Below are 12763 nucleotides of genomic sequence, written 5' to 3'. Positions count from 1 at the left end.
TGTTTAGCATAATAGCATTTTACTGACTAGCAGAAACATGTATGTTTATGTGGAAATGACCTTAAATAACATAAATCTACCTTATGAAACCCACACAAAAATGTATCCCCAACCCATTTCCCCTTTACACTGATCCCAAGATCCCTCCAACTGCTCTACCGCCTCACCATATGAGGGTAAACTCAGCGCAGGGGAAAGAAACAGTGCTCTTAACCAATTATGGTCAAAAGCTCTTTCTTTTGAAAATCTTACAAAAATGGATGGCCATGTGCTATGGTTGCCTTAAGCTTCCGAGCTCACAGTGGGCTTGGCCCTGTGTGTCCCCGCCTCCAAGTCTGTCCTGTCCCCATGATCAGAGTCCTCTTCCTCCAACATCACCCCACACAGGAAGCAGAGAGGTTCCATGCTCCTAGTTTAATAAGTCAGAGAACTTGGGTCTCTGACTCGGACCCACCAAAATGTGTTGCCTCTCACGGGGAACAGGGAACGCGGGAAAGCTGTGCAGGGGGCGAGTAGCAACATCTTCCCCACTGGAGTCTCAGAATATCTCCTCCAGACAGCGATCAAAATAGCCGAGTGCAAACCATCCTTCAGTCCTTCATCAGCACACAGTGTGTGCGTGTGTGTGCTTGGAGGGGGGGGGGGGCGTTCCCTCTGCAGCCAGCACAGTAAGTACCTTGGCCATGACTCAGCTTTTACCATTCCAGAGAAACGCTGACATTGCAGATCTGGTAGCCCATATTTGTTTCTTATTGCAAAGCGTGTATATCTTCTTCGGATAGTGGGGGATTACCAGTGACTTTAACTTCTGAACTAGAAGCTCTTTATCAGTGTCACATAATCGGGAGGAAAAGGCTGTGTCCCCAGCACTGCTGTTTCTGGTGGCTGAGCCTGAGGCCAGCCTGAACCATTCCACCAACTTTATAGGCTTTGGGGTCAGCCGGCCCATGGCAGATTAAATATCAATTATCGCTATTTCAAAGATCAGTGGACAAGCAAATGTTCGCTCCAAGGTGAAAAGGCCATTTGCTGCCAAACAGTCGTTTGGACTTTACACAAGACTTTCCAGGCTGGTGACCTAGAGCAGCTCACTCCTCTCTGGTCTGGATAAGACATTGAGACTCTCTCAGAGGATGAGGCCAGGCATCTGTTCCAAGGCTGGCGGCCACATCAGCAGCCCATCGACCACCCTGAACTGAGAAGTGTGCATCTGAAGTCAGAACTCTGCCAGACAATTCCCAAGGAAGTGAGGGGGCCCAGGAAGAAATCTGAACAAGGGACACAAGGTAAACCCACGCTTGCCTTCATGTCATGATCTGTGAAACTGTCACAGACATTATTTAGCAAGAAATACGCATATCTGTGACTTAATCTAGTAACAGATGCCTTAAGTGACAAATAATAACCTTCTCTTCTTCTTTTTTGCTTTCTTTCTTCTTCTTTGGGAGGGGTGTGTCTTTTTCATTTTCCTTTCAGTACAAGCACTACAGTGCTCTCCTTCGTGGGGACCAGGGACGTCTCAGTCACTGTGCAAGCACTTGACATACAGCATCTCTTCCACTTCACCTTACGGTCCTAAAAATTAGAAATCATTGTTCTTCTTTCACAGAAAGGGAAACAGAGGCTTGGGGAGGTGACAGCTGTATTAATGGGGTGTAACCCCGCACCTGTTTAACGCAAAGCTCAGGTCTGTCCCATCAGTAGCACTTGGCATCTTTCTCTTGATATAGAGATGGCCACCACAGGGTCCTCACTACACACTGTGTCGCTTGAGGAGAGATTTTTCCAGAACTCTTGCCTCTGTCACCCGGCATCACATCCTGCCTGCCCTGGTTCCATGTAATCTGCCTGAGGGAACAGTCCAGATGGCCCAGTCTCGACCACGCTCCACCAGCACCGTGCTGGGGAGGGCAGGCCCGTGCACAGGTCCCTGTGCAGCCAGGACATCAGATGCCTTGCTCATTACTTTGACTTCTTGTACTAAAAGGGGAGTGCAGGGGAGGAGAAGAGGAGTACAGACTCCTCTAGGCCTGACAGTGCCCTGCAGGGTGCCCATGCCGTCTCCCACTTTCTGCCCCAGGTCCCCCCACTGCGGCAGGGCCCTGTGGTCTGCAGGCACAGCCGGGAAGTAGAGGAGAAAGCCCAGGATGGTGCTCAGCCAGAGCAGAGTGGGAGCTGACAGTAAAATGCCCTGTCACCCTCCAGGCACTGCGCTGGGAGACATTCTACAGTAAACATGTCCCCAGTTGCTTACTCAAATCCCTGCCTCAAAATATGCTGCTGGGGACAAGCCAAACAAAGATATCTCCCAGTGATCCTTTTCTTTTCCTTCCCTTTGCTCGTTAGCAGACATTCTGTCTCAGTGTACGTGTTTTATGTGGCTGTCATGTTTCTCAAATGAAGGACTTTCTTCCCATTTTTAAATTATCCAGTTATTTCCCTTAACCATGCTCCCTCTAGAGAAACAGATGCATGAGAAAAAAGAAAGCTATAAATAACTCTCCCTTCCTTTGTTCAGAGCCCTGCAGTCCAGTCTCAAAGCCCCCATTAACAGAACTCACCAGAGCTACTGACACTGACACCCCTTGCTTTGTTAAGGCAAGGAGCAGACACTGAACATACTATAATAAACTGAAACTTGAATGATGATACTCTACCAGTTAAGTAGTTAAGGAATAGTAATTTGCTGTCAGATATTTAGGCATATCCCAGGCAGTTCATGTAAGTGATTCTACGGTTTATTACTTTTACACAAAAAACAATCTAGAATTTTTCCCTTGGCATTATTAGTTTCCTATTACCTAGAAATAGCATTAATAGCAACAATTTTCTTCCACCACATACACACACACACACACACACACACACACACACACCTTGACCTTCACACCTGTTAAAAATCAAAGATTCTGGATTTCTTTCCACTACAAGTCTTGTATCTCTACCCTAATTCAGGACTACTATTGTAGGCTGACTAATGGCCCCTCTAATATGGCCAAGCCCTAATGCGCAGAACCTCTCAGTGTTACCTAATATGGCAAAAGAGACATTGCCAATATGATTAAATTAAAGATTTTGAGATGGAGAGATGAACCCAGATTACCATGTGGGCCCAATGTAATCATAAAGGTCCTTATGAGAGGGAGGCAGGAGGGTCAGAGTTAAGGGAGAAGGTAGTGGAAGCAGAGATTGGAGTGATGAGCTAGGAGTCCGGGAATGCAGGCGACCTCTCAAAGCTGAAAATAGCAAGGAAATGGATTCTCCCCTCAGAGCCTCCAGAAGGAACCAGCCCTGTGGACACTCTGACTTTGGCCCACTGGAACTGGCTTTAGATGCCTGATCCCCAGAACTATACGAGAATAAATCTGTGTTGTTGTAAGTCTCTAAGTTTATGGGTTTTTTGCTATAACAGCTGTAGGGAACTGACACAACCACCTTCTCATCCTGCCACTTCTTCTCTACCCTGACCTCGCCAGCACCCACCTTGCTCCCCTCCTCCAAATGATACACTACCTCTAAATGCAGGATGTGCGCTTAGCTCCCTCCTCGTCAATGGTGAATGTCATCTCCTCTCTGTTGGAGACATCTAGGCAACAGACACTCTGTACCATGCGGACAAGAAATGCTTGCATGCCAGGGGTAGGGCGTGCAGAAACAATCGGGTTGGAACAGTAGGAGGGGCTACAGAGAAGGATTTAGGAGTCATCAATCAGCACATAGGAGATGGCTGAACTCAAACCACAGCGACATTACCTAAATGTATGCTAGTGACTTTGATAGAACCAGCAAATGATAGAACTAGCAGAGATCCATAAATGGTTAGCAAAACAAGTTGTGATTCTCTAGAGTATAATTTAATTTTTTTTTCTTGAATTGAAATACAATCTCAGCTAGATGATGAAGAGGATTATGTCTCCTTCAGAGAAAGGCAAGTCTTAAAGAAAGCTCTTCAGTCCTGTATTAGGAACAAGGATAAAAAAATAGTCATAGTTCCTACTCTTAAGGAGGTCACAGATCATTTCGTCATAATGTAATGCATGGTACAATAACGGTGTCAACAAGTGTACCCTTGAGGCATGGTGGGGGGACAGTTGATGGAACCTAAAGACGGAAGACAGCCTTGCTGGAGGGAGTAATAACTAGAATGAGTTTTGAAAGATGAGGAGCAGAGGGAGAGAAAGGGGGGTATTCAAGGTAGGGGAAATAGCACAGTCATGGGAGTGCTGAAATGAATATGATGGACGAGTTCCCGTGGAAGCTTGTGCCGGGTGAGAAGAAGAAAGGCGCAAGCGCAGACTCCTGGAGAGGAGTCCAAGAGCAGCCCCACAAATCATTCTGAAAAGAAGAGAGGAGCTGAAGGGAAGCCTGAAAAAAAAATGGCACTGGGGTATCCACGAGGGCAGAGCGCTTCGGGAAGGAGGGAGTTGAAAAAGATAAGCACCGAAAGGGGCGAGAGCAAGTCATGAGTGGATTTTCTCCGAGCGGTTTTATTAGATTATAAAAGTAAAACCCAGATTGCGAAGGGCTGAGAAGTAAATGGAAGTAAAGAAGTGCAGGCAGCATGTTGAGGCCGCACCGAGAAGGGAACGAGAACCATGCCTACGTGTCAGGTTTTTTAAACTCCGGAGACAAAAATAGGCTTTACAAGCTGCCGCGAAAGAAAAGAGAGAAGATTTAAACACGCTGTGAGAAGATAAGAATCATCTTGGACCGTCCTCCTCAGACTGAGGCAGAGCTAAAGCAAGGGGAAATTCACCACAAGAACAGTGGGGCAAGGCCCTGGCCGGTTGGCTCAGCGGTAGAGCGTCGGCCTGGCGTGCGGGGGGACCCGGGTTCGATTCCTGGCCAGGGCACACAGGAGAAGCGCCCATTTGCTTCTCCACCCCTCCCCCCTTCCTCTCTGTCTCTCTCTTCCCGTCCCGCAGCGAGGCTCCATTGGAGCAAAGATGGCCCGGGCTCTGGGGATGGCTCCTTGGCCTCTGCCCCAGGCTTTGGAGTGGCTCTGGTCGCGGCAGAGCGACGCCCCGGAGGGGCAGAGCGTCGCCCCTGGTGGGCGTGCCGGGTGGATCCCGGTTGGGCGCATGCGGGAGTCTGTCTGACTGTCTCCCCGTTTCCAGCTTCAGAAAAATACAAAAATACAAAAAAAAAAAAAAAAAAAAAAAAAAAAAAAAGAACAACAGTGGGGCAAGCTGGCTGGGAAGAAGGGAAAAAAATTTAAGTAAGAGACTATATATAAGAAATTTGTCGTAGAAGTCTTAGATTAAAGATCCCAAGAAGAATAAAGGCAATCTGGAAGCAGATGAACTAGTGAGAATAGTTAAAGAACTAGTGGGAATAAAGAAGCTTAAAACAAAGGAGCGACTACTACCTCAAAGAGACAACAGTAATAAGAAGTAGACAAAGTGTTGTGAAAGCTACAAGGTAAAAAAATAGAAATAGGTAAAGAATTTCAGACAAATAAGATATAATGATGACACAGGAGAAAGCGCAATATTCTCAAAATAATTTGGTCATCCCCAAATTTAGCCAGCATTCCCAGAGCACTGACCTAGGGGGACAGGATTCCATTGATTTAATAGCATAACTTAATTTCAAGAAACAAAAATTTAAGTTGAAGTATGACAGTTAGATGCTCTTCTCATGAAACCAAGCAGCCAAATAAGAGTATGATGAATCTAGTATAAAAGTAAAGAGTTTAAAGTCCACTGTAGAAAACACGTGATTAAAATGTTAAAGGAATATAAAAAACCGGAAGGGAACGATTGTGGTGAGTGTGGCACCTAATGTTCTTAAAATACCCGGGAGGATGAGAACTGAGAACTGATCATCGGAGTTAGCAGCACGAATGTCACTGGTGACCTTGGTTTTGGTGGAGTAGTGAGAATGGAATTCTGGGTTGAGTAGTTCAAAGAGAAACATGGGGGAGGCACCTCTTTTTCCATAAAGGGGAACAGAGAAATTGGGCTATAGCTTGTAGAATCACGACTCTCTCATGATCCAAGGAAGAGCAGGAAATTGATGAAGCAGGAGTAATTAGAAAGTCAGTTACAGAAGCCCAGTCTTGAGCAGGAAAGAATACGGGATGCAGGGCCCGTGGGAATGCAGGCTTTAATTAGTTGCAGGGACAGTTCATCTCAGCTAACAAGAAGGAAGGAAGCACGTATAGGTCCAGAGGCAGGTAGGTGACCAGATTTTGTAATAGGAACCTGTAGGTATATTCTTCTGATTGTTTGCCCCATCTCAGTGAGGGAAGCAGGATCTTCAGTTGAGAGTGCAGAGAGGGATGTTTTGAGGTTTGAGAAAGAAAGAGGAAAGGGGTAAAAAAAATTCAGGGGAGTAAGAGAGTGAAATGACTAGGGTGACCGGTAGGGTTCCCAGATGGCATCTCCTGCTTAAGGTTTGCGGTCATGATCTTCATTCAGTAAATCACTCCGCTGGCTGCATGGTTTCTTCCAGCCAGACTCAGTCTATCTTCAGTTTAATCAGGGTTGGAGTTTGTTGGGTGAAATACATGAAGAAATACGCAAAGTAAGGATTACTAGAGCCTGACTTGTGGTGGTGCAGTGGATAAAGTGTTGACCTGGAACACTGAGGTCACTGGTTCAAGACATCGGGCTTACCTGGTCAAGGTACACATGGGAGTTGATGCTTCCTGCTCCTCCCCCACCTTCTCTTTCTCACTCTCTCCTCTCTAAAATGAATAAATTAAATGAAAAGAAAGGATTACTAGAATAGACAATGGATGGAGGTGAGGAAATAGTGGGCATTTCCTCAAGCTGAAAGTTGAAGTCAATGGATCAGAAGTCCTAGTTGGCAAAAATGTGGCAATGGGGTTCTAAGGGGCTTAATTTAGAAATATAGGAAGTAACAGCCAGAAAGTAGAGTGCTACAAACAGAATTATAGCAGCTACATTGTTCTTAGTAAGGACAAAGTCACAAGTACAGGTTCTTAATCTTGCCTAAATTTTAGAATTGCTTGGAGACCAAAAACAAAAACAAAAAAGCAAATGAAACAAAACAATACTTAGATTTTCCTCAAAGCAAATTGAATCAAAATCTCTTAGGTGAGGCCTGGACATTGTCTGTTTCTTTGTTAACTGGTTTCCCAGGAGATTCTATTATGCAGCCAAGGTTGATGACCACTGGTCTAGGGTATATTTACCTTAAAAAAATCTTCCATAGGCCCTGGCCAGTGTGCTCAGTGGTTAGAGCATTGGTCCCGCATATGGACATCCCAGGTTACATCCCTGGTCAGGACACACAAAAGAAGCTACAATCTGCTTCTCTCCCCATCCCTCTCTCCTTTCTCTCCCTCTTCCCCTCCCACAGTCAGTGGCTCAATTGGTTCAAGTTTCTCCCTTGGGTCTGTGGATAGTTCAGTTGATCTGAGCACATCAGCCTCAGGTACTAAAAATAGCTCAGTTGATTCAAGCATCAGCCCTAAAAGGTGATGCTGAGTGGATCCTGGTCAAGGCACATGTGGGAGTCTATCTCTCCTCACTTAAAAAAAAAAGAGAGAGAGAGAGATCTTCTATGATATAGGGTTTATGAATCAGAGTAGCACATGGTCAACTAAAACTCCACATCTTTTCCATACACCCTGCTGCTGAACCTTGTCTCTATTTATGTGGTCCTTGTATCCTGCCTGGGAAACAGAATTTATGAATCTAAAGTTAGGTATATTAATAGTTCCCTCATCATCTTTTAATCTAATTAACTCAGATTTTAGCTTATTGATATAAATTTTGTTTTAACATATTGGCTACATCTTCTAACATCTTAACAAGCCTTCAATGTCTTTCTGTAAATTATTGAACTATTAAATGAATGTAACCAAAGTGAATTCTGTGACATTCTAATAGAGACTTCTATTCAAGGATCCAGTACTCTCTGAGTCACCTTTGTAACTGGCCAAGAATTTTTTTGTTTTTATTCATCCCACAAATATTTAATGTTTGCCAACTATGGGCTAGGTCCTGTATCAGTTCATGGGGTTGCAGATGTGATCGAGATAGGCATGGTTCCTGCCCTCATGGAACTATGGAACTATGGAACTATGGAACTATGGCAAGTAAGATTCTCTTACTTTCTTTTGTGTGTGTGTGTGTGTGTGTGTGTGTGTGTGCGTGCGCGCGCGCATATTTTTCTGAAGTGAGAAGTGGGAAAGCAAAAAGACAGACTCCTTCATGTGCCCGACCGGGATCCACCTGGCATTTCCACTAGGGGGCGATGCTCTGCCCATCTGGGCTGTTGCTCCGTTGCAACTGGAGCCATTCTGGCACCTGAGGTGGAGCCATCCTCAGCGCCTGGGCCAACTTTGCTCTAATGAAGCCTTAGCTGTGGGAGGGGAAGAGAGAAACAGAAAGGAGAGGGGGAAGGGTGGAGGAGCAGATGGGCACTTCTCTTGTGTGCCCTGGCCAGGAATCTAACCCACAACTTCCACACACCAGGGCCGATGCTGTACTGCTGAACCAAACGGCCAGGGCGGAACTTACTTTCTTGTGAGAGGACAAATAAGTAACAAATAAATCAGAAAAATAAGTAGATATGTGGTAAGTGTGATAAAGGAAAACAAGCAAGTGTTGTGATAGCAAATGTTGGGAAAGAAAAAAGGAAATATGGTTTTCCAAGCCATGCAGTAGCCCCAGATTTTCAGTTTTCCAGAAGGACATTAGGAAAGACTTCAAAGAAAAGTTTCTGAAATCCATAGACCCAAGTCTAATGCCTCTGCCTGCTCTAACCACGATATGGCATGACTTGTTATTTATAAATCCCTACTGCTTCTCTGTAATTCTTTCTAAAATGCTCATAAACATTCTGCTTAACAATCCATCCCAGAATTTATTGAACTCAATGAGCAGTTGTTTCAAGAATCCATCATTTTCCTGTTTGAATATCAGAAAAATTAGCCCATCAGACTTCGAGCAGTAATGATAAATTTGTACTATTTATTTTGTATTATTTATAGTCATATATTCTAGCATATATATTTTTGTATATAAATACAAAATAATGTTATTTTGCATAATGTGCATATATAAATAATCCAAATATTACAATGTATGAATATATATATGTATTTGAAGGCCCATAGTAAATACTCTGATACCACATTTAACCTTTATAATATACTTCTGAGGTATATGTGCTTATCTGCCCTGAGAACTACGAAAGCTATAGCTCAGAGGGGTTAACTCCTCCATGGTTTACATAGTGCTTCAGTCAAGTCATGAGATTGGAACCCAGACAGATGACTCAGAGCCAGAGGTCTTAACAATTATATTCCACAGCACCCAGTAACAGTCCTGCCGTAACTTCCAGCTTATACATATTTAGATAACGTTGTGAAGAAAAGATCAAAATTGGAGCATCAGGATAGGCAGACAAATAGCATGACCCAACTCAGTGTTGTGATTTCTAAACAAATCTTAGTAATGCTGAACAAGCAAAGAAATAATGGTAAAAATTTGCAAGTGGCAATAAAAGCATACTAGTAATTGAATCCCTGGAAATGTCTTAATAATGGCCAGTGGCCTATGGTGTCTCCTCAAGCCTGAAGCTGAGTTCTGGCATATGGCCCCACAGATCCCTGATAATTACTGTGATCACCAGTTTCTGTTTGGCTTTGCCATAGGGATGAGTCACCCCCTAGTAGTCAGTACTGAAAGGTAAATAATTAACTCTTGCCTTGTCCCTATTGATGCCATTATTAAAAACCTTATCAAACTGGTTTCTCTCAGTTGCTTGGGTCTGATCAGGATTCCCAGGTAGAGACAGAAGCATATTTTCACCATTAAAGAAGGTAAGCTTTATCTCTGTACCTTGACACTAGAAGACAATTCTTCTCTTATAACTGAGTGCCAGGTCATCGACGGGTTGTCAATAAATGTTCAATGAATTAGCAAAGAGATAGGAAACAGGAGTGCAGTTTGGTGATGGTGGACAGCACTTTACCTGGATCGAATGTCCCATTTTTCCATGTTAGAGACTCAGGGGTCCAGATTAATTGAAAGGACAGCACATTCTAATTAATGAGATGTCTGAAAGACAGACTCGTTTTAACGAGACACGCCTTTGCAAATCACACAGAAACTAATTGCACACGAACCAGCGGCAAGCATTACTAAACAGATTGTCTCCTCAACCCTTCAATGATTTAGATAATGATTGTTGTTAATTAATTCCTTCTCTTTATTTGCAAATAGGACTTCTAAAAGCTCTAAGTAGATTAACTTCTCCTTATCATCATCCTGGTTGACAGAAAAAAAATAAATAAATAAACTTCAGCTCAACCCCATAGAAACAGCTACAAATTCTGATTGAATTAATGAGGTTTGTAATCATTGAATTTAGTGTACATATCAATATATAACATTAGCAAACCTGCCAGGGAGAAACTGACACTGTGGACTACCTATCATTTGTGAGGTACTTTCTATTTGATAAAGTCATTTCATTCGCACAATGTGACAGCTGTTATTATACCCATTTTACTGATACTCAAACAGATTCAGAGAAGTAAAACAATGGCGTTATGATCAGACAGCTAGTTAGTGGCAGCGGCCAATATGATCATAGGTCAGTCTTACTTTAAAACCCATGGGTGCTTTCCTCATATTGTAAGGAAGAAAATAAAAAAAAAAGACCTGATTCTATGGGATGTGACTCAGTGCTTAAGAGGGACTTTCGGGAGAGTGGCGGTCAGTATGTCTTTATTGCCTTTATTTTTTTGTCATTAAATATTCCTTTTAAGAGTGTACTTGTGCTCTTTGAACACTTACCCACAGCTTGAGCCCAGTAGATTTTGTTCCATTTAAAATTTTGAGAGGAGGCGTACAGAAGAATGTTTGGACTTGGCGTGTTGAAATGAATTTCAAATACTTTTAGAAAATTAATTACTAAGGCAGATATCCAGGGGAAAATAGTTGCCTTGGGTAGCAATGGGAAGGAATTGGGTTAGATATCAAGGAGAACTTTCCAACAAGTCAAGATAAACACTAAAATGAACCAAGGAAATTCAGTGGCATGCTTCATGAAGATATATAACAATCAGTAACCCATCATCTGTCAGAGGACATGCATGTGGAAGAAAAAGGATGGCCCATTTTAAACGGCCCCAACATGTCCCCATCCAGAATTGTTCTGTATTCTTTTCATTTTTTCCATTGATTTGAGAGAGAGAGAGAAAGAGGTGAAGGGAGGGGGCGGGGGAGGAAGGGAGTGAGAAAGAGAAGCATCAACTTGTTGTTTCATTTATTTATTTATTTGTTCCCTTTAGTTGTGTGATCATTGCTTGCTTCTTGTACGTGCCCTGAACAGAGGTCAAACCTGCAACATCTGGCATGCCTTTTTGACGCTTTATGCACTGAGCCACCCAGCCAGGGCCTGTTCTGTATTCCTTTATGTGAAGTCTGTCAGGTGCAGCCACAGGAGAAGACATAGGAGAACTTCAGGAAAACAAGTTTCTTAGACTCACGGGTCCTTGAAATAGGAGACATGTCACATCGGGTGATGCAGACCCACACGGGAAAGCCTAAGTCTATGTAAGGTCAGGAGGCAGCAAGCTGGAGCGAGGCAAAGGTCTAGGCCAGAGCTTTTACTGAGGTCTTTGTTACAAAGGCAAGGCCAGACAGAATAAACAGTTTTAAGACTGGCTAGTTTAGATAATTCCTTCAGTCTGGGCTTTGGGTTATAGGGGTGGTCTCCAGTTGCCTGGTGTGGGCCCTGGAATGATTTAGGATGGGGTGGGAGTGCAGTGTTGGCTTGACGTGAATATGCCAGATGGAGGAGGCGTGGCTCTGAATTGGTGAGTTTCCTTGTTGAGGGCATGCTTCCCTGAGCCCTCTACTATGTCTAAGAATTGACTGGCCCAGGGAGCAACAGTCTCTCCCCAGACAGAAAGGTTTTTAAGATGTCAAGACATCATAACATATAGAAAATAAAAAATATAAACCATGCACAAATATACTAAAAAGCACGAGATATTTAAATCTGGATGAGCCCCAGCCTCTGTTTAAACTTCAATAGGACAGCCTTTTGCTCGCACTGAGCCTGTGCAAACAGCGGTCGGCACAGCTGGTTTGGGGGATCTCAGAAGGCAAACACGGTAAGTATAATGATCACAGCTCTTAAGCCAACAGACGATCCAAAACCCAAATGAGACAAGCGCTAGGTTTGGACAAAAGATATTATAAAGCATCACAACATATTGGTTTAGCTGCACAGAAACGAATGGGCCAGCAGCGGAATAGAAGACCCTGGACAAAGCTGAATCTTCTTTAGGTTAAAGGCACATCACACACAGCAGCCAAATCCACCATTGCTATGGAGAACACATTGAAATACGTCAGAGGTTTCTAAACAGAATCCACCACCAAAACTTTAAACTATTTTAGGATAAAATTAAGGACATTTTTTAAGAAGAGGGAAAATACCTACTTTTTACCAACAAACAAAGCCAACATATTTCAGATTTTAATCTTGTCTGAAATAAATATAAAGAAATTCCATTTGATAAATTTCCCTCTGTAGTCTGTTATAACACATTTTAAACCTCAAAAGTGATTATGTTCTTTGTAATCAGAAATCTAACATATTGTGCATTCATTTACCATCTACATAAACTAAGATGATGATGATGATGATTCCGATATATAACATGAACTTATGAACCAGATGGCAAATATCTGTGCATCTTTCCAACTAATCCGACAAACAAGAGCTCACATCAGACACTTGTCATGTGTATGCACCTACAGAGATG

At 43.3% G+C, this 12763-nt stretch overlaps 1 protein-coding gene across 6 annotated transcripts in view; it reads right to left on the bottom strand.

Moving 5' to 3' along the window:
• Positions 1-12763, bottom strand: part of NCALD (neurocalcin delta) — a 456249-nt gene that overhangs the window by 218601 nt on the left and 224885 nt on the right. The window contains exon 1 of one of the 6 annotated variants that reach the window (XM_066265929.1): positions 6621-6661. The exons of the other annotated variants lie outside the window; for them this stretch is intronic. The gene's annotated coding sequence lies outside the window, so the exon portion shown is untranslated. Of the gene's footprint in view, positions 1-6620; positions 6662-12763 lie in introns of those variants that run through there. 6 annotated transcript variants of the gene reach the window in all.

Source organism: Saccopteryx bilineata, chromosome 3 (genome assembly GCF_036850765.1).
Source record: "Saccopteryx bilineata isolate mSacBil1 chromosome 3, mSacBil1_pri_phased_curated, whole genome shotgun sequence".
Taxonomy (NCBI): Eukaryota; Metazoa; Chordata; class Mammalia; order Chiroptera; family Emballonuridae; genus Saccopteryx; species Saccopteryx bilineata.
This window is presented reverse-complemented; position numbering and strand designations above follow the sequence as displayed.